We start from the raw sequence: 27,137 nt of genomic DNA on the forward strand, positions 1-27,137 counted from the left end.
CGCCAGTATCATCTGCGCCGCAAAGACTGAATACTGAAACTGCGGAAGCGGAATCCTGAAACTTCATGCCCAAGCTGAATATTGCAACTTCCTGAAACGACTGATTGCCTGACTGCTGGGGATCGACCAGGTACTGGCGCTGTGTCTCCTGCGCTCCCAGACCTGGCCTGGGACCCCATGCGCGGATCTGCTGTCGAGCGCGGAGCTGGCCGAGCTTCCGCTTAATTTGTGACCCCCCCCGGTGCGAAGACCCGCAACGCGATCACCGCAGCGGCCCGTAGGCCTCAGGGACGTGTCAGTGCCAAGTTGGGGCCTGCGGAGAAACCAGTGGCCCCGCCGCTGCCGTTGCAGCGTGCGGAGAAGAAGTGAGTGTCCGTGAGTGTCCCGCGCCGTTGCGCGCGTCTACCGAAGGGCCCGGAGCGGAACCGAGCGACGAGACCAAGGTAACCCCCATGGGCTGGGAGGTAGCGCGGCCGTGTGGCGGCCTGAGACTCGCCCCCCCCTGCTCCCCGGGAGTCGTGGGAAGGCCCGGTGCGCCCCCTGTCGAGTGGGAGCGACACCGCATGCAGAGACTGTGACTTTCTCCCCTCCGTGGGATTTCGCTCCGTATTGTTGAGTCTCCCCTCCGTGGGATTACCCTCTCCTGGGGACTGCCGTTCGCAGGACTCACCAGCGCTCCATGCGTTCTATGTCTAAGTAGTGCTGATCGTTCCTTTGTATTCGACAGTGCTCACTGCGTCCTATGTTGGAGTAGCGCTGATCATTCACTTGTATTCACCAGTGCTCCATGCGTTCTATGTCTAAGTAGCGCTGATCATTCCTTTGTATTCAACAGTGCTCAATGCGTTCTATGTTGGAGTAGCGCTGCTCATTCAATTGTATTTACCAGTGCTCAATGCGTTCTATGTCTAAGTGGCGCTGATCATTCCTTTGTATTCAACAGTGCTCCATGCGTTCTATGTTGGAGTAGCGCTGGTCATTCCATTGTATTTACCAGTGCTCAATGCGTTCTCTGTCTAAGTAGCGCTGATCATTCCTTTGTATTCACCAGTGCTCAATGCGTTCTATGTCTAAGTAGCGCTGATCATCCATTTGCATTGGCCAGTGCTCAATGCGTTCTATGTTGCAGTAACACTGATCTGTCATTTGTATGCACCCATACTCAATGCGTTCTATGTCTAAGGAGCGCTGACCCCACGTGTTTCATTCACATGTCCTCAGAGCGTGCTAAGTCCAAATAGCGTGTAACCTCAGTTTGTGGTCTCAAGCGCTCCATTCTCCAGTTGAGGTCCCAAGTGCAAGGCGCTCCGTGTATGAGCGGCGCCTCATCTCTAAAGGGTGTCCAGCAGGGCAGTACGCTCCGTGTGCCAAAAACGCTTTATCCTCAGGGTAGGCTTGGAAGTGCTCATGGTATTAGGCAAACATTATTCAACCTCAAGTTATGCTCACGTGCCTTTGTTTCTTCGTAGACACCAGTAGCGCCACGTGTGCAGGCCCCGGCCCGCAGCACTAGGGAAGTTCATACTGCAGGGATTGCTGAGGTAACCGTAATGAGATGCTCTAATGCGAATGTTAAAGTGTACAAGTTAAGATACATTGCCCTACAAGATTCCCGTGTGTGCTCCCTTGATTAGATAAATCTGATTAAATTGCATTCACCTTACTGTGTGGTGTCCATTATTGTGTGCGTTTACTGCTTCAGAGGATGTGTGTGTTGTATGGTCGCTTAACACATAGGCCTTTGGGTGCCCAGCCGCTCGTGTCACGTTACCCCCTTAGGGCCTGGAGACCCCAGGTCTTACATTGTTGGCGAGCGGTGGGATATTAGGACCTGTGACCATACAGCACCCTTCCGTGAAGCGGAGGGCGCCACAATTAAACGCCTGTTGTTTCAAAGCTCTGCAACTATTATTTGCTGTATTTATTGATTCCACTGTCCAGGCTGAGAGTGTAAAAGAATCCTGGTTAGCTGGTAACTGTCACCCATATCCTAGGAATTTCTTCCTTAGTATCTAGGTCCCCACCTGTCACGATGGAATTCCGGTTAGCTGACCTCGAGGGGTACACTGTAAAGCAACTGAGAGAGTTCAGGCAGGGGATGGGGGTGCCTGGGGTGCGGAAGGCCAAAGGACCGGAACTCCGTACCGACATTAGGGCATGGGTAGAGGCCCACCCAGAAGGGAGAGAGGATGAGGGACAGTAGGCGCCAGATGCACCTCAGGAGGAGAGCGCCCAAGAAATACTAGACATGCTTAATGTGGATATGTCTGAAAATGTGCCCCCAGGGAGATGTTCTGGGGCCAGTAGTAGGACAGGATCTAGGAGGAGCGTGTCTCCAGAGGAGTACGAGGACAGGAGGGAAGAGAGGCAATTAAAGTGGGAGCTAGCGAAATTGGAACATGAGAGAGAGAGAGAAAGAGAAAACAAGAGATGGGCAATGGAGGAAAAGAAACTGGCGAACGAGCTTCAGCTGAAAGAGTTGGAGTTACGCGCCCTCCAATTAAATGCGTCCAATAAGGACAATGGTGGCAACATACCTAAAGAGTCTTACGAGTCAAAATGTTACCTACCCAAGGAAGTCATTGCCAACTACACAGTGGGGGACGACATTGCTAAATGGTTAGAGGCGTACGAGGTAGCCTTGACTGCCCATGGGGTACCCGAGAGTAATTGGGGAGGTGGCCTATATCGTTATATACCTCCCAATGTCAGGGACACCCTGTTATATTTGGCCAAGGCGGATCAGGTCAGGTATGCCCCCATGAAAGAGGCTTTACTGAAGAAATTTGGTCTTAACCCCGAGAGGTACAGGCAGAAGTTCCGTGGCAGCCATAAGCTGTCCACACAGACGGGGTGGATTTTTTTGACTATGCCCGCAAGGCACTAGATGTTTGGGTGCGTGGCAGCGAGGTGCAGGACTATCAGGGAGTGTACAATCTTTTTTTATGGGAGCACCTCTTGGATAAGTGCTTTCCGGAGCTGCGCCAACATCTGGTGGACCGCAAGTTGATGGATCCCCGTGAGCTTGCGGAGGAAGAAGATATTTGGGTGAGCACCCGGGTGTTTCACAAGGGCCCTGGGGGAGATGGCTCGAAAGGCGGACAGGGTTTCCCCCAGAAGAAAGAGGGGGGAGATAAAAAAGTAAAGTTCTCTAAAGGCCCCCAAAATAAGTTTGGGAAGGGAGTAGGAACCCCACCCCCGTCCAATTCCACAAGACCCACTTACCCTGACAGGAGTCAGCAGCCAAGGATTGTGCGGTGCTACGAATGTGGGGAGATTGGACACTACAAGGGAGATCCCAAGTGTCGCAAGCGACCCCCAGCCCCAACGGGCGGGAAAAGTCCCGGGGTGAGTAGTGTAGCGCTTGGGGTGGAGCTGCCCTTAGACAGGGAAGGGGAGTGGACAGGCCTGACCCTGGTTTCACTCAGGGATAGAGAGGTGGTCCCCGTAGCGTCCCTGCCCCCGAACACTGCTAAATATCAGCAGAGGGTGAGAGTTAACGGGGAGGACGTGGAGGCTCTGAGGGACACAGGTGCCAGCATGACCACTGTAGTGAGGCGGCTGGTGTCCCCAGACCAAGTAGTTCCCGAGGAGTTCCATCCGGCCGTATTGGCTGACAGCAGTGTGAGTCACTATCCAGTGGCTCGTGTTCCATTTGAGTGGGGAGGAGTTAAAGGCCTACTAAGAGTTGCGGTGAGCCCTGCCTTGCCTGTGGGGTGCTTGCTAGGGAACGACCTGGAGCACACCAAGTGGAAAGATGTCGAGTTTCGTGCTCACACCGAGATGCTGGGATTGCCAGGGTGGACTTGCGTAGTCACGCGGTCCATGGCTGCCCAGCATGGAACTCACCCTGGGTTGGAGCCTGGAATCATGGCCCAACCCAACGCCAGAAGAGGAAAGAAGAAGGTGGTAGAGGACACGCCCACTGAGATGGATGGGGAGGCCGCAGAGGTGCCCCCGGAGTCCGCGGAGGTGGATGTCGTTCCCGTGGAGGACTTGCCGACCTTTGCTGACTGGCATGTGGAAGGAGGGCCTACCCGGGAGGAATTTTGTCAGGCACAAAGGGCGTGCCCCACGCTTGAAGGCATGCGGCGACAGGCCGAAGCCCAAGTGGCCAGATGGGAGGATATCATGTGTATTGGGAGGATGGTCTCCTATACAGTGAGCCCAGGGTGCCGGTACATGGATCTTCGAGGGCCATAGTGGTCCCCCAATGTTACCGGGCCTTCCTGCTGGAGTTAGCGCACAAGATTCCCTTAGCCGGACACCTGGGCCAGGACAAAACCTTTGCACGGTTGGTTTCTCATTTTTATTGGCCCAGGATGAGGATTGCCTCAGACACCTTTTGCAAGACCTGTAAATCTTGTCAGGCAAGTGGCAAGACTGGGACTAAATTGAAGGTCCCTTTGGAACCGCTCCCCGTGGTCGGGACCCCTTTTGAGATGGTCGGTATCGATATTGTTGGGCCCTTGGACCCTCCGACCTCCGCGGGACACCGGTTCATTCTGGTTTTGGTGGACCACGCCACTAGGTACCCAGAGGCTATTCCTCTGAGGACCATCACTGCACCGGTGGTGGCGCAGGCACTATTGGGGATTTTTACCCGAGTGGGATTCCCTAAGGTCGTGGTGTCGGATAGGGGCACGAATTTCATGTCGGCCTACATGCAGGCCATGTGGAAGGAGTGTGGGGTGACCTACCGGTTCTCCACTCCTTACTACCCCCAGACTAACGGACTTGTAGAGCGCTTCAATTAGACATTGAAGGGTATGATCCGAAGCCTGCCAGAAGGCTTGAGGCGTAAATGGGACGTCCTCCTCCCCTGCTTGTTATTCTCCTACCGGGAGGTACCACAGAAGGGAGTCGGGTTCAGCCCGTTTGAGTTGCTCTATGGCCATCCCGTTAGGGGGCCCCTCAGCTTGGTTAAGGAGGGGTGGGAGAAGACTTCGCTGAAGCTTCCCCGTGACATTGTCAGCTACATGCTGGCGTTCCGCAGCCAGATGGCCAAGCTGTGGAAGGCGGCCTCAGAGAACCTAGAGGCTAGCCAGACTGTGATGAAGGAGTGGTATGACCGCAACGCTTGGACGGTCGAGTTGGACGTTGGACAGAAGGTGTGGGTCATGGAACCTGGGGAGCTTTGTGCCCTCCAGGACCGGTGGACTGGCCCGTATGACATTGTGGAGCGACGAGGCCAGACCACCTACGTAGTGGATTTGAAGACCCCCCGACAGCCCCTCAGGGTGTTCCACGTCAACCGCCTGAAACCGCACCATGAGCGATCAGAGCTTGCTCTCCTTATGGTGACGGATGGGAGCGAAGAGGAGGAGAGGGAAGCTCTCCCTGACCTTCTAGCGGTACAAGAGAAGGATGGTTCGGTGGAAGGTGTAGTCCTCTCCCCATCCTTGACCCCAGAGCAACAGAGGGACTGTCGCCATGTCCTGGGACGGTTCGCCTCGTTGTTCTCCCTCATGCCTGGAATCACTCATTTGTGTACCCATGATGTGGACACAGGGGACAGCCCCCGGTGAAGAACAAGTCTTACCGGCTCTCCGACCGAGTGAAAGATAGCATCCAGTGTGAGGTGGCAAAGATGCTGGAGCTGGGGGTGATAGAACCTTCCAGCAGCCCGTGGGCTAGTCCAGTGGTGTTGGTGCCGAAAGCGGCCCCACCGGGTACGACGCCAGAGCTTCGGTTCTGTGTGGACTACCGGGGGTTGAACTCTGTCACGAAGACAGATGCTCACCCCATCCCACGTGCACACGAGCTGGTGGACCGGCTGGGAGCAGCCCGGTACCTCAGCACCATTGACCTGACATCCGGATATTGGCAGATTGCCATGGCCGAAGGAGCAAGGGAGAAGACAGCGTTCTCCACCCCCGAGGGCCACTACCAGTTCCGAGTGATGCCCTTTGGGCTCAAAAATGCTCCGGCCACATTCCAGCGGTTAGTGAATCAGGTACTATCTGGTCTGGAGTCCTTCTCAGCGGCCTACCTGGATGACATAGCTGTCTTCAGTAGCACCTGGGAGGACCATCTGCAACACCTCTAGGAGGTATTGCAGGCGCTGCAACGCGCTGGCCTAACCATTAAAGCCAGCAAGTGCCAGATTGGACAGGGATCTGTTGTGTACCTGGGACACCTGGTGGGCGGAGGTAAGGTGCAACCCCTCCAGGCCAAAATAGACACCATCTTGGCTTGGGAGCCCCCCAAGACCCAAACAGAGGTCCGAGCTTTCCTCGGCCTCACTGGGTATTACCGCCGGTTCATCACGGAATTGACCTCGAAGAAGCAAACTCGCAAGGTCATATGGACAGCTGCTTGCCAAGAAGCCTTTGACACGCTGAAGCATGCGATGTGTACCGCTCCAGTACTAGCAAAACCGGATTTCAGCACGGAATTCATTGTGCAGACAGACGCCTCAGAGCACGGCATAGGTGCGGTGCTCTCGCAACTCAACACCGAGGGTCAAGATCAACCAGTGGCCTTCTTATCCAGGAGACTCCTCCCTCGGGAACGAGGATGGAGCACCATTGAGAGAGAAGCCTTCGCAGTGGTCTGGGCTCTGAAGAAGTTGAGACAATATCTCTTTGGAACTCACTTCCTCATTCAGACCGACCACCGCCCCCTTCGCTGGCTCATGCAGATGAGAGGCGAAAACCCCAAGTTGTTGAGGTGGTCCATTTCCCTACAGGGGATGGATTTTCGGGTGGAACATCGGCCCGGAGTTGACCACGCCAATGCTAACGGTCTCTCCAGGTTTTTCCGCCTTAGCGATGAGAACTCCCTAGAGGTTGGGTAGCTCTCCCCTCTTTCGGCTGGGGGGGACGCGTGTTAGACCTGTCAGCCCTAGGGTGGTCTCCCCATCTATTTTTGATCGTGCCTCATTTTTTTCCACCCTCATTTTTATGTTGGACTAGGTATCCGGGCGCCTTTTCATTGCCAATCAGTGTTAAGGTGCAGGTGCTCCCTTCTCCCAAGATGGCTGCCACAGGCCCCTGCTACTGCAGAGTGGTCTTTATTAGTAGCACCCTAGCTGCCAGGAGCTGGCTGGGACCCCACAACAATGTTGCGACACCAGCCCGCCTTTTTTGTCCCATAGGTAGAATGGGGAAGCTCCTGGAACGTGCTGGAACCTTCTAGAAGGGAGGTGTGGTTTTTACTTTTGCCGCCTTGGCTAGAGGTCACCTGACCTAGGGCTACTTAAGCGAGGGAGGGAACTTTTTCCAGTTAGTTGGCCAGTTGGGGTGAAACAGAGCTGGAGAATCCATGCAGGAGTTTTAGGCGGTAGGGCCTAGCCAGGGACTTATGCCTCTGAGAGTGACAGGGCTTAGGTGCTGCCTCTTAAGTGAGTGAGGGATCCTGTGAAACCCACTGATCTTGCCCAGCAGTAGGAGGACCCAGGGAACCTCTGCCCAGCCTGACTAGGAAGGACCTAGTCGCCAACTCATCCCCTACCCCCCAAGGAACAGAACCCCAAGGGCGCCAGTATCATCTGCGCCGCAAAGACTGAATACTGAAACTGCAGCAGAATCCTGAAACTTCATGCCCAAGCTAAATATTGCAACTTCCAGAAACGACTGATTGCCTGACTGCTGGGGATCGACCAGGTACTGGCGCTGTGTCTCCTGCGCTGCCAGACCTGGCCTGGGACCCCCTGCGCGGATCTGCTGTCGAGCGCGGAGCTGGCCGAGCTTCTGCTTAATTTGTGACCCCCCCTGGTGCGAGGACCCGCAACGCGATCACCGCCGCGGCCCGTAGGCCTCAGGGACGTGTCAGAGCCAAGTCGGGGCCTGCGGAGAAGCCCGGGGCCCCGCCGCTGCCGTCGCAGCGTGCGGAGAAGGAGCGAGTGTCTTTGAGTGTCCCGCGCCATTGCGCGCGTCTGACGAAGGGCCCGGAGCGGAACCGAGCGACGAGACCAAGGTAACCCCCGGGGGCTGGGAGGTAACGCGGCCATGTGGCGGCCTGAGACTCGCCCCCCCCTGCTCCCCGGGAGTCGTGGGTAGGCCTGGTGCGCCCCCTGCCGAGTGGGAGCGACACCGCATGCAGAGACTGTGACTTTACCCCCTCTGTGGGATTTCCCTCCGTATTGTTGAGTCTCCCCTCCGTGGGATTACCCTCTCCTGGGGACTGCCGTTCGCAGGACTCACCAGCGCTCCATGCGTTCTATGTCTAAGTAGTGCTGATCGTTCCTTTGTATTCGACAGTGCTCACTGCGTCCTATGTTGGAGTAGTGCTGATCATTCACTTGTATTCACCAGTGCTCCATGCGTTCTATATCTAAGTAGCGCTGATCATTCCTTTGTATTCAACAGTGCTCAATGCGTTTTATGTTGGAGTAGCGCTGGTCGTTCAATTGTATTTACCAGTGCTCAATGCGTTCTCTGTCTAAGTAGCGCTGATCATTCCTTTGTATTCACCAGTGCTCAATGCGTTCTATGTCTAAGTAGCGCTGATCATCCATTTGCATTCGCCAGTGCTCAATGCGTTCTATGTTGCAGTAACGCTGATCTGTCATTTGTATGCACCCGTACTCAATGCGTTCTATGTCTAAGGAGCGCTGACCCCACGTGTTGCATTCACAAGTGCTCAGAGCGTGCTAAGTCCAAATAGCGTGTAACCTCAGTTTGTGGTCTCAAGCGCTCCATTCTCCAGTTGAGGTCCCAAGTGCAAGGCGCTCCGTGTATGAGCGGCGTCTCATCTCTAAAGGGTGTCCAGCAGGGCAGTACGCTCCGTGTGCCAATAACGCTTTATCCTCAGGGTAGGCTTGGAAGTGCTCATGGTATTAGGCAAACATTATTCAACCTCAAGTTATGCTCATGTGCCTTTGTTTCTTCGTAGACACCAGTAGCACCACGTGTGCAGGCCCCGGCCCGCAGCACTAGGGTAGTTCATACTGCAGGGATTGCTGAGGTAACCGTAATGAGATGCTCTAATGCAAATGTTAAAGTGTACAAGTTAAGATACATTGCCCTACAAGATTCCCGTGTGTGCTCCCTTGATTAGATAAATCTGATTAATTTGCATTCACCTTACTGTGTGGCGTCCATTATTGTGTGTGTTTACTGCTTCAGAGGATGTGTGTGTTGTATGGTCGCTTAACACATAGGCCTTTGGGTGCCCAGCCGCTCGTGTCACGTTACCCCCTTAGGGCCTGGAGACCAAAGGTCTTACAGACTGAAACATCAGTATCATAGCCCTAATATTCTGGACTTGCCACTTGGAAGGATAGACCCAAAACTGCACTGAGCCCAGAACAGCTACAATGAAAAGAAGCGTCTGAGATATAGTCAGGTGTGACTTTGGCATTTTTATAGTGAACCCCAGCGAAAGCAGGAGGTCTGCCATAGTCTGGAATAGGGGAAGACTGGTACACCTCATCTCTGCAGATGAGTTTCAACCACCAATATCACCTTGGTAAAAACCTGAGGGGCGCCGGTAAGGCCAACAGGGAGCACAGTGAAATGAAAGTTCTCATGGTTCATCATAAATCACAGGTACTGCCTGTGGGCAGGCAGGAGGGGGATGTGAAAATATGCATCCAGCAAATCCAATGCTACCATCCAGTGTCCTGGGTCCAGGGCAGACAAGACTTGAGCCAATGTGAGCATCTTGAAATTCTCATTTTTTAGGAAGTTGTTAGGGGCTCCTAGGTCTAGGATAGGATGAAGGCCCGTGTCCTTTTTTGGTACCACAAAGTAGCGGGAATAGCAACCAAAGGCCACTTCTGGCTCCGGAGCCCTGTCTATGGCTTCTTTAGCCAAAAGAGTCATGACTTTCTCCTAGAGCAAAAGTAGATGATCAGTCAGTCGAAGGATGGGGGTATGGAGGGAAGGATGGTCTGGAAGGGGAGGGAGTAGCCCCTTCGGATAATCTGGAGAACCCACCCATCTGAAGTAATGTTTTGCCATTGGTGGATTCTGCCACCAACTTGATTCCCATGTTCTTGAAGGTCAAGACTAAGAGGGTTTGGAGACTGAATCTGCTGGTGGGGTGGTGGCTTGACTGTACCTCTAATGCTAAAGCGACAATTGTTCACAAGGAACTCATTCATTCATTGTTAAAGGATATATGCAAAATCCAAATTTTTTGCTCTGATTTAATCTTCATCAAACTAAAAAAGGCCCATCGCAAGAGTAGTCACCTATTACTTACTTCAGCCGAAGTAAGTGACATTTATTTAGCTTTATCAATTGTACCACAAACACATTTAATTGTATATTAAACATAGAAACATTTTTTATATACACATTGTGAGTGATTTGTGAGTCCCAGTGAGATGACCATAACCAAACTTAGTGAAAAATAAAATAAACAAGCATTTGCAATGCAATAGGTCTCGCATTTATAAGAGTTTGAGCTATTGGCATTGTAAAATTACAATGCCTTTTATTTATGTTTTGGTTTTAAAACAAATAAAAGGCATTGTCATTTACAATGTGAGTAGCATAAACTCGCATAAAAGCAGTGTGTGGAGTGCAGCAGTGTGCGGCGTGCAGCAGTGTGCGGCGTGCAGCAGTGTGCGGCATGCAGCAGTGTGTGGAGTGCAGCAGTGTGCGGCGTGCAGCAGTGTGTGGCGTGCAGCAGTGTGCAGCAGTGTGTGGCGTGCAGCAGTGTTTCGTGTAGCAGTGTGAGGCATGCAGCACTGTGTGGCGTGCAGCGGCGTGCAGCAGTGTGCGGCGTGCAGCAGTGTGCTGTGTGCAGCAGTGTGCTGCGTGCAGCAGTGTGCTGCGTGCAGCAGTGTCGTGCAGCATGCAGCAGTGAGTAATGCAGCGGCATGCAGCAGTGTGCGGCGTGCAGCAGTGTGCAGCATGCAGCAGTGTGCTGCATGCAGCAGTGTCGTGCAGCATGCAGCAGTGAGTAATGCAGCAGTGTGCAGCAGTGTGTGGCGTGCTGCAGTATGCGGCGTGCAGCAGTGTATGCCGTGCAGCAGTGTGTGGCGTGCAGCCGTGTTTCGTGTAGCATTGTGCAGCGTGCAGCAGTGTGTGGCGTGCGGCAGTGTTTCGTGTAGCAGTGTGCGGCGTGCAGCAGTGTGTAGCGTGCAGCAGTGTCTGGCGTGCAGCGGCATGCAGCAGTGTGCGGCGTGCAGCATTGTGCGGCGTGCAGCAGTGTGTAGCGTGCAGCCGTGTCTGGCGTGCAGCGGCACGCAGCAGTGTGTGGCGTGCAGCAGTGTGTGGCATGCAGCAGTGTGTGTGGCGTGTAGCGGTGTGCGGCGTGCAGCAGTGTGCGTTGTGCAGCAGTGTGAGGCGTGCAGCAGTGTGCGGCGTGCAGCAGTGTGCGGCGTGCAGCAGTTTTTCGTGTAGCAGTGTGAGGCATGCAGCACTGAGTGGCGTGCAGCAGTGTGCGGCGTGCAGCATTGTGCGTCGTGCAGCAGTTTGTGGCGTGCAGCAGTGTGTGGCGTGCAGCAGTGTGTGGCGTGCAGCAGTGTGTGGCGTGCAGCAGTGTGCTGCGTGCAGCAGTGTGTGGCGTGCAGCGGCATGCAGCAGTGTGTGGCGTGCAGCAGTGTGTGGCGTGACGCAGTGTGCGGCGTGCAGCAGTGTAGGCGTGCAGCAGTTTGGAATATGCACTGCCAGCAACCTGGCAGGCCAGTGAGTGCAGAACAATTGCATCACCCTCTCTCTGCCTGCCATTGCGTTCCATGCTTCTTGAAAGGTAAGTAAAAAACGTGCATTTGCGTTTCAAATGTCCGATCCTGCAGCAGCACACTTCCATGGGCTATGCATGATAGTAACCCGATTCAAGGCCCCACTCTCCCGATTTTTTACAAAAAATCTCCCACTTTGCTCTTCTGAAATGTTGGCATGTATGCTATTGCCTGATGCTTGGAATGTATTTGTTTGTAATACATTCCCAGGAGAAAGAGGGTCCCGTGTCGTGACACACGCCTGTTTCCCATGCTTACATTTATGGTTGGGCTGAACCCAGTGTACTAATCTGCTGCCCAGTAACTTCCCTGCCTCCCGTTAGCCATTACAGCCTGGGCTCTTCTCCCGGGGATGGGCCACTTGGCCTCCATTAAGGTCCCCAGTCCAGCCACACCCCTCCCTTCAGGGAAGGGCTGAACCAAGGGGCAGACTGCAGCACCCGGCAACTCCGACGATATCGGAGAACCAGCCCACACCGTTGTGCAAAGTTCCAACCAAAACCAGTGCCCGTCAGCGAACGTCTGGCAAGCGAATGCGCGTTCCAAATAGCATCCGTCCAATCGCTAGATAGGTTGAGCACCCAAGAGTCACTGCGCCGTATGTTAGCCAATGAAAACGGCGCGGTGTTAACATTAGCGGCCAATCACAATGGCCAAGTCTTTTTGCCGCGCGCGGCTCAACTGCTCCTACACGCGCTTGACCTATTTCAACAGTTTGAACGGCCGGGTCATGCCAGCCACGCCTGTGACCAGCCAGAGTACTGCCCAGGTTAAACATCATGGCAGACTCATGGGACAGCCCCATTACCATGGTCGAGGTCCAGGACGTGTCGCTGTCCTTGATGGTGCTGATGCTCACAGTCATGCTGTGCTATTACCTGGCAATGGAGTTCAAGCTGTGCTTCCTTCTGCACGAGTTCTGAGTGCTTTTCGAGGTGGGCAAGATTCGCATGCCCATCATCCTGCCTTTTCTCTATGTTACCATTGTGGTGCATAGGATGGCCTCTGCCTGTGCCGAGTGCAGCTCAGCCATTACCTTGCAATACTCGATGACCGGCAAGTCCTCGTTCGCCAAAGCCACCGAGAAGCTCTTCTTCCAGTTCGCAGGTACGCTGTTCTCCAAGATATGTATTTGCTATTTGCTGTATGTCGTCCTAAATTAGCCTTAGTGTATATACCTTCCTTGCAAGCGGTAAGTGGTTATGTGGGTACTAAAACATACCATCTACGATTATACCACCTGTGCTTATTCACCCCATTGTTCACCAAAGAGAGAAAATGGTGGTGCAGCACCTTCAAAGTTGTGGGGTCAATTTGGGGCACTTTCATCAAAACAAAACAAAAACGTATGAATGGAAGTACACCGAAGCAGCATGCCCAAACACCAAATAAAAAAAGCCATGTAAAATAGAGGAAAGAGGCAGATGAAAACAGATATTTAGCAAGGGAAAATGAAATGGATAGCACCATGGGGGCGGACTTCAGAGCCAATCCCATCTTTTCTTACTTTATGTTTGCCTGAACTGCTTTGACTGATCATGTTGGAGTCTATCACTGGTCTCCCAACAAAGGCGAGACCTATTGGCTTTTCCAATGCTTGTTGTACAGGGGGGGCGGCGGCGGTGGCGAGGTGTGTGCGCGCGCGTTAGGCAGCCGCGGATGCGGTGAGGGGGTTGGCAGCGGCGGGGTGTGTGCGCGCGCGTGTGTCTGTGTGTGTGTGTGTGTGTCTGCGTCTGTGTCTGCGCAAGCGCGTCCACAGACCCCGACCCCAATCGCTGCGCGTGCCCCGGTCTGTCTCCCTTGAGAGGCATCTCGGCGACAATAGGTCTCGAGAGCGAGACCTAAAAAGGGGGTGAGGAATAGGTTATTGGGGGAATATTAGAAGGAGAGCTATCTACAATAGCCAATGAATTATTTTTGGCTCTCTCTTCTATTTTGTGGAACTTACGCAGCTCAGTGGCTAGGTTCGGACTGGCATGATTGAAAGCCCCTTGCGTAGCCACGAAAGAAGCGAAAGGCAAACTAGGAATGGGAGGCAGCTGAGGGGCCCAAGGACTTGGCCATAGTTTGTGAGTCCTTAAAGCACTCTAGCACCGTGTCTGCTTTGTCTCAGAAGAGATGGGTGCCATCACAGGGCATGTCCATGAGCAAAGCCTGGACATCGTCTAAAAAGCCAGGTGTTCTCAGCCAGGCCTTGGCATCTAACAGCCACTGTCGTAGAAATTGCTTTTCCCAGTGAATCGGTTGTGTCTAAGCCACATCGAATGGCAAACATTGCTGCATGTCTCCTGTCTGTTACGGCTTGGGAGAGGATGACAGAGTGCCCAATAAGCATGTGGTGTTCATGGCCGCAATGCAAGGCTGGAGGAAGGAACATTTTTCTTGCCCCAACCGTGTAACCTCTTGGATTTTTTGACCGGAAGAGCATCAGGGAATGCAAAATGAGAGGTAGAGTCTTGGACTAACTAGTTCTCTGGGGTGGGTAGTGAGGAAGTTTGGGTCACCCAGGGCAGGGCAGTGGCAGAGGGTGATTGTCATGTTCACCGGAGCCTCTGTGCTGGGTTTGGACCATGTTCCCAGGAGGACATCCGAGAGGGCTTAAATAAAAGGGAGCAAGAGTTCCGAAGAAGAAGTTCCTGGCTGTAGCACCCCTGTCAAGATGTCCGTCTTGACCGCCACTGAGGGTAGCTGGAGGTCAAGGACCTCAGCCACCTTGTGCACCACCATTGCAAAAGATGTTCCTTCCTCCGTAGCCAGAGTGGGGGGAGAAAACATGCCAGTGTCTGGAGAGGTGTCCAGTCCACTGGCTTCACCCAATTCCTCATCCCAGTCCATATCCTGTTCACAAGGCAGGTCTTCCAAAGGGTCCAGTGACCCCACCCATTCTTTTCCAAATCCTAGCCCTCCATAATGAGGCTCAGGAAATGACCTATGACCTGCTGGTCCTGTCAGCATCGGAATCGGCGTCGGTCGACGCAATTCTGACTCTATGATGTTAGGAATCCAAATAGGGCTGGTGCTACCGGTGGACGCCAATGGCACCAGAATCATCAGGGTCAGGATCGGTGCTGGGAAGGTTGCAGTGGTATGGCTGGTGTTGGTCCGGATTCATCCTCAGATCCATTTACCCTGGGGGTGATGCCATACCTGACTCCTTAAAGATCACGTACCCGGTCGAAAGTAAGATCCCAGCACCATCCCACTCAGGATCATTGGGGACTCAGGTAAGAGGCACAAAAAACACAAGAAGTCGGGGAGTGCTTCAACCTCTCTCCATCCATCGGCCAACGTGATGGAGGAACATTGGCGTTTAAGGCCTCTTTCCATGAAACCTGCACCTGGGCAGACTCGGTGCCTGCCCATTGTTCCAAGAGCTGGAGCAGCCCTCACTCAAATGAAGGAGTTCTATGAGGCCATGCGCTCAGTTTTGAGGGGCATGGGGGGCCCATTGGGCTCCAAACAAGTGACTCCGGCCCTGGACCCAATGGACCTGAGGAGCTTCAGGGACTGCTCCCTGAAAGTCCTCAGTGCTGTGGCTTGGCAGTTGGAGCACAACTTGGAGTCGTGATTGCACTCAAGACATCGCAGGCAGAACAAATGGGGATGGTCACAGACATGGCGCGATGACAGGCGCCATATGGCTTGAACCCCCAAAGTCTTCCTAGACGACATCCTACACACCACAAAAGGATCCACAAAAGGTTGAAAAATCATGTCAAAAAGCGACATAGGGGCGCTCTCTTCCCGGATCAGTGCTTAACTGGCATGCAAAGAAAAGACCTGACGTCAGCGTGCCGAGCGGGTACCTATATAGGGGACACGGATGTCACTTCTGGTGCAGATGACACCGACAACATCACATAGTGCCGACTGACACCACCTACCGGTGTGCAGGGACATTGCTTGCAGATAAATCTTCTGGCTCCAGTCTGACTCCTGGGAAACTCAAAGGTAAGTAATCTGCAGCTAGATGTCTCTATCAGAATGGCCATTAGGAGGCCTACGGCTCACTCTGTAGTTTTTTGAGCCTTGATGTAAGCCATATTATAAGCATGCTCTGTGCATGTACAAGATTGTTGCATAGGTGTCGAGAGCCCTGTTCTTAATAGATTTTCCAAGTCTCATCATGTCAATATAGTCAGTTATACAGAAAACAGAGTTGTGTTAGATACTTATAGCAACACCCTGCGGTTCATAAATATCAGCTTCTGTTGCTATATATATAATTGCTCATTGCAGCTTTTCTGCCTGTTGTTTGGGTTAAGACCTGTATACCTGTCAGCCTTAGGGTGGTCTTCTACCAAAGTTTTGCCTACTTACCTCCAATTTTAGCTGGACTTTAGCTTTTGTTAGCCTTAGACCTCTGTGCACTTTAGCACTGCTACCCAGTGCTAAAGTGCCTCTGCTCATCCACCTAAACATGGCTTGGTTGGCATATACCTAATTATCATATATAATTAACTGATAAGACCCTTGTGGAGTGGTATACCATATACCCAGTGGGTCTGCAGCACTTACTAAGCCACACATTCAAGTACTACCTTCAAATATGTCCCAGGCCTGACATTGCAGCCTGAATGCAATGTCACACTGCCATGTCTACTTGGCATTTAAACCCACTTGCCAAGTCCACAGGTCAGGATGCTGTGTAATCTAAAGTTTGGACATGTACTTTTAGGTTTTATATTTCCTGGTATGTCCTGGTAGTAAAAAACTCCCACATTTGTTTTTCACTACTGTGAGACGTACCCCTCCAATATCACAAGAGTGGGATTCCTTGTCACATTTAATAAGCTGTAATTCCTAATTGAGAGGCGGTAGACATGCCATGTTTAGTACATATGAAATTGTAATGATAACCCTTCTTTAATGGTATTATCAGATTTTTCATTATCATTTTGAGAATGAGACTCTTAGAAAGTTGGTATTTTCCTGTTTTAAGCGCTTTTATGCATGCAGCCTGTCTTGGATCACATGACTGGGTGTGCGCTGACAGACTTTGTGATTTCCTCCTAGACAGTCACACAATAGAGGGATTAGGTAGGCCTCAAAGGGCCATCTTCTGGTAGAATGGGAGTGGAGCTCAGCATAGCCCTAAATACACATGAATAGCTTGTGCTCTGCCTCCACACAAAGGGCTTTAAATCCCTGTAGTGTCATTGCAGCCAGCTTGGAGCCAGGGCAGGGGAGTCAGGAAACTCCATGCACTTCAAAGAACCTTTCCAGGAGCTTTTCCCACCTTCCAGAAGAAGGGCACCAGTGTATAAAAATAGGACCCTCAGACCCACTCTTCAGTTCACTACTGGATCTGATGAAGTACTCTTAGAGGATTGCCTGCTGCTGTGACCTGCGGCGCATTCTGCCGGACTGATGCTGTACCTGGATGAACTGTCCTGCTGCCTGGAGCCTGCCTTGCGCCCTCATAGGCCAGCCCTGCTGTTGAGCCCTGCATCTACACCTGCACCCAGGACTACCAGAAGTGACTCCAAGGGCCAGTTTGCTGGCCTCTTGATCAGAGCCACAGGGACATGACAGGCTCCCACCATCTTGAACCAGCACCTGGACCCAGCCTGAGTTTGTCCAGCACCCTCAAGAGTTGTCCCATCAGTCCTGGACTCTTGGTTGTAGTACTAAAGGTGCCCAGATGGCCTTTTTCCAAAAGTGAGGCCAAAATGTGCTCTGACAACCAAGAGGAGACCAAGACCAACCTGCTCACATATCCGCTCAAGGTGCATCTCAAGTCGTATTGACTTTGTCGCTTCTCCTGCTACGTTCTTCCCTGCAGCAGCAAATATATTTCAGCGGTCCTTCGCCGGAGGGGTATACGACCTTATGGAACAGTCTTCGGCTACGCCCTTCAGGCTCACACCGCTGCAATTTTTCAACTTACATTTCAGCAACTAAGTTTGAACATAGAAATCTTCACCAGAGCTTCCACCCAAGGCCATGTGATGACGAGGCAGCCTCCTCAGACACTTCCTGCAGCCTTGTTCCACTGAACTTTAGCTTCTCAGAAATTTTTCTTCAGATATTTTGCTAAGTCCTAAGGTAAATGCAGACCAGGCCCAATACACTTCTTGTATCTGAACCATGCTCCTTTGCGGTTGGCCTTAACTTTGACCTGGTCTCGCGCGACTAGATGTCTGCAGTTGGCGCATTGATTTTTTAGGTGCTATTTTGAAACTTAAACCATAAAAATGTGTAACTCTGGTTCTACTGAATAAATTATTGTCATTTTGGTGTGAAATAATGTATTAAAATTTACTCTATTTTTCTAATTTGGTTTGGGATGTTTTTTGTGTTGCGTTATTACTCTATTACTGTTTGTGTGCTGTATAAACTCTTTACACATTGCCTCTAAATTAAGCCTGAATTCTTTTTGTGCAAGCTACCCAGGGTCAAGCACAGGTTAATTTAGTGGCTTTTTGAAGTTCACCCTGGAAGGGATTGTGGCTATTGGTTGACCAGAGCTCACATCCCAGTCAAACAACCACCTAAATTCTCTCAATACCTTACTCCGATCTTTGTATAATTTTCTTTTCACATACTCATATTTTGTTGACGTTGTAGTTATTCAGACAGAAATGGTTGATGTATTATTTTGAACATCACTGGAGGGTTTAAGATCTGAAAAAGTGCCTATGATGATGGTGCAGTACAAATGTCACAATATCAGTTCCTGTCCTGTCATAATGACTGGACACTTTCATTTAGGTGACAGTATACTTAAGGCCATGTGTGTGTGTGTGCTATTGAATTGTACCCATCCACCTAGAAGCCAGGTTCGTAGGGGTTGCCATCCCTCCATCATTATTCGGATCATTTTCTTTCTTGGGATAATGGAATAGTGAGGTGATGCTCAGTAATAGCAATGTGTTATATTGTAATCTGCATCACACCTCATCTGAACATTGATTGTGTGATGCATTCAGCAGCGGCCCGTGGAGGGAGTTCCGTGGGGCGGAAAGGCAGGGCGGGGGAGGGGCAGGGTGTATGGTACTAAACACCGGAATATGGATAATTGGCGGTAAGTAAACAATTAAATTAATAAAACGAATTTCGTAGTACGCGCTGCACCGCATTTTGTGATGCAGGGCGCGCTACGAAATTCGTTTTATTTATTTAATTGTTTACTTACCTCCAATTATCCATGTTCCGGTGTTTAGTATCCCCCACCCTGCCCCTCCCCTGCCCCGCCTTTCCGCCCCACGGAACTCCTTCCACGGACCGCTGCTGGTTGCATTGTATAGAAAATCTGTCCACACTCTCTGGGTGGTATTAATGCAATACCGCTGCAGTCTGACACAACTTCAAGTATGACATTGGCAAGCCCTCAATTGCATAAAACTGCGTCTTCACTCTGTCGCCTGTATGTGGGTCTGTGGGAAATACAACGTATTGTGATTTCAACAGTAGTCGGCATGCAGACTGACCATTGATGCCTGGAATCCCATTGTTACAAAGAAGTGGATTCATGGGGGTAGTGGCGAGGCAAGGCTTGCAGTATCTATGCCTATATTAGACTGCAAAGTGTCCCCTTTGGCAGTCGCTGGGGCCCTTGGCAATACTGGTCCTTCCTGCATGTGGTAGGATACAGCTGAAGCTGAAGCCATGTTCAGAGAGTCCAAGCATCTCTTGCTAAGCCTGAGGTGTCTCTTTCTGGGAGGCTGCAATGGTTCTCAGAGCTGGGGAGATGTCCCCTCTGTTGTGGCACTATAAGTACTTGGACGTGGATCTGCATTGTGTTCAGCATGATGCCCTGGTCCACGTCTCGCTGTAATGTGTTGCTTCCAAGCGTGAAGAAGTTGAGTTGGATGAGTGAATTATAGTCATTTTTGGTTTAACATCAATCGTCCTTTGGTTTATCAACCGTGAGAGGAGCGCATCGTTTCACTAGTGTGCCTGGCAGGAAGAGTCTTCGAGCTTTTGTACTCGAGAGCAAATGGTATGTAGAAGAGATCATCTCCGACTTTTTCTTTCATAGATCGACATTTATTGTCATTAAATCGTAAAACACATTTGAAATCATATTAGTCTCTCAAACGCTATATTTACCGTGCCTTATGTGTTTGTTTTTGTAGATTTGTGTTCAAAGTGCAATTGGTTCCCAAAGAAGGTATGGGAATTCATGAGAAAGCACATAAACTGATAAGATATAAAAACATCGATAAATAAAGGAACCGCTAAAGAATCATTAAAAGGACTTGTTTTATTGTGTGCAATGAAACATTAATCCCGAAAAGTAATAAAAGGTGTGCACACACACGGCCGGAGGGAACCCGGAGCTCTGATAACAGTTGCATGTTTCCGGCTCTGAGGCAAGATCCAGCAGCACCTGCACGTTTGCATGTTGCAGTCACGCTGAATACATACCGTTTAACCAAGGATTTCGTTGCTCTGTGACTGTGAGAACAGGACAGAGACAAATGAGCCCTATAAACCTTTGAACTCGTGTAATGGGATTCATCAGAACATCTCAACCTTAAAAATGTATTATGTGTGTGGTGTAGAATCACCCTGTGCAAGTACTTCTGCGATTTGCTCATTTGATAGGTGTCAATGACCAGTCCTGAGAATTTATTGCATGCAAAATGTTAAGGGTAGATTAGGCGAGGTTTAGAATACACTATAGGAGGATCTGACACCCAGCCTGTGTTCAGTTCCACGTTATGTAGGCGCTGTTGAAGTTGCTTGGGCAATTGCTCTACAACTCATTACGGTCTCCAGTATCCCACATGATAACTGCTTTCAGTGACCTCTTTTCAGAATGCCTGAACTTAAGATGCCAGGGGCATATTATCAAGAAACGGCGTTAAAATTATCGCCGCCTTAGCGGCAGGAAACTGCAGCTAAAGCGGCGATAATGGGCTTGATAATATGCTGCAGAGAATTCCCATAGAAGCCCATGTTCTGGTGTCAAGATAGCTTGTATGGGAATTCTCTGCGGCATATTATCAAGCGCATTATCGCCGCTTTAGCCGCTAAAGCGGCGATAATGTTAACGCAGTGCTTGATAATATGGCCCTAAATTAGGAATTGTGATTCAGCAGGCGAGAATTGACTTAAGAGGGAAAACTCCAAGTATTCCTGGGTGGAGTAGGTTGAGAATATCGAGGGCACAACATCGAACGGTCACAATATTGAGCAGAATATGCAGGTGCTGTTGTGTTCGCCACATTCCCCACCACAATCGCAGCTGGGTCTGTTTGGAAGGTGCAAGTAATGGAAATGCAAACCTAAAAGGGTGCACAGTGCAAGATCCAACAACCTGGAAATCCTGCCTAGAAATGCTTCCTGCATTATTGCTGTTTGATGACGGAATATGTATGGCTTCTATTACTGATAAACTTGGTTGAACAATGGGGCATGTGGGTTGTAGATAAATCCTTAACAGCACATACATAGGCCAGCAGCTTTAGATTTTAAAATAACATGTGACATCTGGGATTTCCGCTCTCATTCAACCAAAAGCCTAGGAGGTCATATGCATATCCTTGCTTTCTCCTACCATCACCCAGAAGCCAGTATCTAGTGCTGATAGCTTTCCTCCATACCCAAACCATCATTTTGTGTGAGATAATCACCAAGTTGTGGTCACCGATGAAAGGATGTAAGGTAACTCAGTTCTCAGAAGACCTATTCACGTTTTATCAAAGATTCCTGTGTCATCAACTTTTAGAAGGAATGACAGAAATACTCCCCATATAGGGTATACGTTCGTGGATAATCCCCAGGTCATTAGAATAAAAGCTGAAAAGGATGGGTGTTAAACATAACCCTACTTCAGCCCCTGGTTGGAATAAATGTTCACAGACGCTGCTGGTCCATTTAGTAACTTAATATGTACACAGTTAAAATTCAAATCATGTCTTGCCAGAAAAAAGGATTGACAGGCAAATTCAAAGATCACAGACACAATTGACATATCACCAGTGATACAAATAAAGGCAGGTTTACAAGGCTTTCCTAAACGCAATCAGTGTAGGAATAAATCTCTTCGGAGCTGTGGCCCCGCCCAGAAAATCCCCAGTGTCCTCTGATTTGGAAGCAAGATCTTGAGAGATACTGGAGCCCCAACACAGAAGAGCTCAATCAGCATTCTGGAATGATGGAGAGTATTTTATCTGTTAGTTTGGTGTTCCTTTCAAAGATTTATCGCCATTTTACATGTAGTCATTGCGCATGTGATGAATTTGTATGATACACTGATTTATACTTGGTGAGTCAGCAGTTCAAAGGTGCTGCTACATCATTGAGGTCTCCATCTTCCTCCATTTATGCAGAGTCATTGTCATGTCAGTCATATGATGCAGATGTTATCTGACCTTAATCTCTCTCAGAACTTTGAAAGTGTTAAATCGTCCAACTGATGACATAGAATTAACAGCTGATGTGACATAAGTCTGGATCAAGTGTCTACATGTCACCATGTCTACATCACATAAGAACAAAGTCTGGACATATCGTCAAAATCATGTAGTCTGAATTGACATCCTCTTATGTCTGAAAATTCATTCTCTGTTAAGATTTTATATACAAGGACCGCCATTTGACTATTTAGTTAAGAGGTCCTTCATCTAGATTATCGGCTGAGATTCTGCCAGAAGACGGTCTCACCTATTTCTGGCACACTTTGAAGATGGGACACCTCGCTCCATGCACATCTCGTAGACTGTGAGTTCTATAGACCAGGAACCTGAAACAGGGAAAACCCAATTTCTTATCGTGATGGACTTCTAACATTGAGCCAGGTCTGTGAGGTACTAATGAAAGAATATTGAAGCAGACCAGTGCTGCCTCTGTATGAGAGAAGGGATTATTAATTAAGCATCTATTCTTGTGCCTAAAACTGAACACAGAGAAAGACATGTGAAATGAACAATAGGCAGTAAGTGAACTTGTGCATAGCTTAAAAGCATTTGACCAAGTGCCAAACATAGGGGAGACATGGTGATAGAGGTGTCAAGGGGAAGGCAAGAGAAGGAGGAAGGAAATTAACTGAAAGAAGAGATAATAGATGACAGTGGTGACTGAGGAAGAGAGGAATTTGAAGGATAGGTAGGACAATAGTAACGGGGTACAGATGCAAGAAAGAGGCAGGAGGTGAGTCAGGGGAAGATGGAGAGACAGTGCTAAGAAGAATAGGTGAAAGATGGGGAACATGGCGACGAGTGGAGGGGCAATTGAGAAGACTGGTGCAACAGAGCAACATCATGCAATACTCTGTTGTTCCTATTAGATGGTAATACAATGCAGTCAAAATGGAACTGCCACATAGCACCTAGGAGAGGATGACGGTCATCAACTGCTGCCCCAGTGCGATACTCCAACATGCAATCCTGATCACCTACCAGGTCATCAAACTGCAACATGTTTCCTACTGACTTTCTGTTTCAAAGGATCTTCTCATTTCTACTTGACATCTCCTATGGTATGCTGTGTCAAAGTAAAGGCAATAAGAAAATCTGACACAATACACAAACCTATATTAGGATGGATCCCTAGTTAGGTTGGGGGCAGAGAGGAACACTATGAGGGAGTACACCCTCCCGTGGATAAACACTAAATCACTATAAGTACTCCCGCAATGGACCAGTCAGCAGTAGAAACTCTGCTACTAGCTCAGGTGTTGGTATGCCCTGTTTGAAGTAAATAACACCACCTAGGCGTGGGGAAGGAGGCAAGTCCTTTTGTTAATATTTTCCCTCACACACCCTAGTGGTGTCATGCTTCATCATTGGGACACCCTGACATCTAAAGGTCAGGGTGGGCTCGACCAATATTTCAGGGAGCTCTTGGTGAGATGATTTTTGGCCAGGGGGTATAAAGATTAAAAATCAGCGTCAAACCCCAGTTTCCCTTTATTCTTGGGTTTGGCACTGATGTTAAAACATAAAGTAAAAGGGATGCTAGGGGTATTATGGTCCTAGGACCCTATTGCCAACATGTTTCTGTCCTTAATGCCCCATAAAGGGTGCACGGACATTCATCAGGGCTTGTGCCCCCTGTGGGTAGGGAAAGAAGAAACGGAAGTTTCCTATACTATTATGCAGTAAGGGCAGATAGCTGCTCCTTATTAAAATGTTATTCCGTATTTGAAATCACTCCATCTGTGAAGAACAAAAAATGACAAACAACATGTATAGCGCGTCAGTTCTTTTTGGCAAGGAGACATATCAACATAGGCAATGTGTACGTCTCGGTTCATTCCACATCATCATACGTGAAATCCAAAAGAAAACAGAATGTGCGCGTGATTAAGGCATAACCAATCATTATGTGTGACACACAGCATTTTGGCAAAAAGAACTGACGCACTATACATGTTGTTTGTCATTTTTTGTTCTTCACAGATGGAGTGAGTCATCGCCGGGCCGGCGGAGGCGATCTGCCCGCCATCCACACATCAAAGACCCCCCACCATATTATGATGGCTGGGGGGTCCGCAGCGTACGGAAAGACCGTCGGCCGCTTTTCCGCTGGTCGACTCGCCGACCGGGCGGAAAAAGAGCATAACATGGCGGCGGTGTCTGTTAGACACAGCCCTCCATATTATGAAAGGTGAGGATATGAGCCCATGAAAAGGCTTGCGGTCTTTGCTTTTGGTGGCCCGTAGCGGGCGCCCAGGGTGTCGGGGGGTGGGGGGTGCACATGGGGGGTACCTATGGTACCCCCCAGCATTTGCATGCACAATGCGACAGGCACCGCGCGGTGCCATCCACTTTGTGCATGCAAATGCACAGCATGCATTTTTTACCTTGCGGCAGGTGCTGCTTGCAGCACCGCCCGCCACAATGTAAAAAATGCAGGATGCGCCTGCCAGTGTGGCAGGCGCATCCTAATCTCCCCCACGGGACCGATGCACATTTGGCGGGCGGTCCCGTTTTCCATCAGGATGGCGGGCGGAATGATGCCCCAAGTGTTTTTCTCTCTTCTTATCCATATTCCATTCACTTATCTCTCAACACAGAACATTGCACTCCTATTAGTTTGGGTTTCAGACACCCACAGTAGATCTTAATCTGGTTTGCCAGCTCCGAAGAGGTTCTTGAGTTGATTGCCTTGTACATAACCCAAAAGGTTTGGAAGGTGATGCAGGTGGGGCTTAGTGATAGTAAGGTCGACACATTTTCCAATATCATTTATCAGGCATATAGTATCATGGACAATGCTCCTTAGGTGTGGTAATGTGTGTATTATGAATACCAACAAGTGGGCTGATGGTGCCTTCCCTTATATGGAATAGAGTCAGTGTTGAATAGGTGTTCTGAAAGTCCAGTTATGGAAGAAAGACCATCAATTTGCAAAGCAGGCAAAGTTGAGGCCAGGTGTTTCTACTTATGATATGATGTAAGTTCTGAAGATGAAGTTGCTGCTCTCAAAGGCCAGGAACTTGACAATGTTAATACATTGTTGGCTGAACTCTTCAAGATTCACTTCTGAGAGCCAGCATGCACTTGCAGCTGCTTTTTGCCACTGCTAGTGAGGACAAACTCCTTATATGTTTGGTTGAGCTGCAGGCAGGCCTTTGTCATTCATCCTGAAATCATGACAATAGGGGGCGTGGCCAGGCTGCCAACAAAGATGGCCGTGCAGCGCTGAAGCTCCACCGGACGATCCCAGCAATTGCGTCCTACCTGATGTATACAAGCAATTAATGGATGTCGGGATGGAAGTCCACATAGCTTCAGAGGTGGTGATCCTGTAGAGCCGTCGACAGTCGCTACAACAGGAGAAATCTGCTCAATTGGAGCTCGGAACCGGATCGAGGGAGGAGTCTGCCGCTGCGACGCAGTGTGGCCTAGAGAAGGGTCTTCCAATGCCTGTGCTCGATTAGACGCTCCAGGGCTGTTACATCGGAGTGCGGTGCCCTGCTCTCGCAACGAGCGAGGTGAGTGCTCCCGGTTCACATCCTCCCCTCCACGCCCCTTCCAGGCGCACATCGTTCTTTCTTCGGTGGGCGCGGGCGCGTTCGATCTATGTTGCTCCCGTGGACCCCACGGTGATACGTACTGCAGGTGAGCATCGGAGGCAGCTGTCTGGCTGTGCGGATCAGCCTGCGGGGGGGGCACAATCCGGGAGTGCGCCGCCCGCCTTAGAGGACGGAAATATTTGTCAACTGGGAGCCGCAAAGAGACACCAGGGAGCTATATTGGCCCGATACATTGATTGGCATGCACAGTCACCCTGGGGCACCTTTGGAAGCTGGCCACCACTTAGACACTGCAGGCGATGGCAGGGGTGCTCTGACCCCACCTGATAGCTGCACACACAACAGGCACTAGAGCATGATGGTGGCTATGGTGCACTGACTCATAAGAGCTGCAACCGGGTTTGCTACCGCATAGAGGTTTGAAGCCTCTCAGTTAATTCCACATACATCGTGCTTAGGCCTAGCGAAACAACTACCTTCCCACTTCCTCTTGAGGCTTGTCACAGATAGATGCTGCCATCCACCGGCCTTATGTAGGAAGACATGGGTCGGAAAGACTCCAGGTAAAGGCTGTTACAATTCAGAAAGCCCGCAGAGAAAGTGCAGGAAGCGGGTAGCAGCATGACTGATGACGGTCAAGAAGCTGACCTCACAAACGATCCTTCTACAAGTCTGACTTTTCTGCTACAGAAGTTGAGAGCCGACTTTATGGCACTAGATGGCCGGTTTGATGCCCTGGATAAGCGCCTGGACAACTTTTGGGACAAAAAGGAGGTGCATGATAAGCGGCTGGATAGAGTGGAGGGTAGGGTTTCGGACTTAGAGGATGGGACAGCCCAGTCTACGAAGCACCTAGACCACATGGAGAAGATCCTTAAGAAGGTTGCTATCAAAAACAAAGACTTGGAGGCGCGCAATAAGCATAACAACATTCGCATTCTTGGGGTCCCTGAGTCAGCCTATACAGGCCAAACTGATCTTTTTGTCGAAACTCTACTATATGATCTTTTTGGTAATGACGCTTTCATGCCTGGTTTTGTCATTGAGCGTGCGCATCGCCCCCTGGGCCCCCCTCCCACTCCTGGTTGCCCAACTAGGCCCATAATTGCACACATCATGAATTTCTGAGACAGGGATACTGCACTGCACCTGGCGCAAGAGTGCGGTGTGATTACTTGGCAGAGATCGACAGTTGTTCTGTTCCCGGACTTTACTGCAATGGTTCAAGAAGCGAGGCACAAATACAATGGTGTCAAAGCCACTCTTAGAAATCTGGGTCTTAAATATGGCATGCTATATCCAGCGTGCCTTTGAGTGGATATTGAGGACAAATCCCGGATTTTTTATACCGCTGGGTTATGTGACGTTACAATGCATGCTATTACCCCACATGACGTTGCAACGCCAAACTTTATCGTGACTTGTTGTGGGGGGGAGCGCTGGAAGTTGGAATAGATTAATTTTCTATTTCAAATCCAGTTTGTGCAACAGTAGAGAAGGCGTTGGAGTTAAATCCAACACCTAATACCCACTGCTACACACCTTTTTCGTTGCAACAGCATG

The sequence above is a fragment of the Triturus cristatus genome, chromosome 5_2 (genome assembly GCF_964204655.1).
Source record: "Triturus cristatus chromosome 5_2, aTriCri1.1, whole genome shotgun sequence".
In the NCBI taxonomy this organism is placed as follows: domain Eukaryota; kingdom Metazoa; phylum Chordata; class Amphibia; order Caudata; family Salamandridae; genus Triturus; species Triturus cristatus.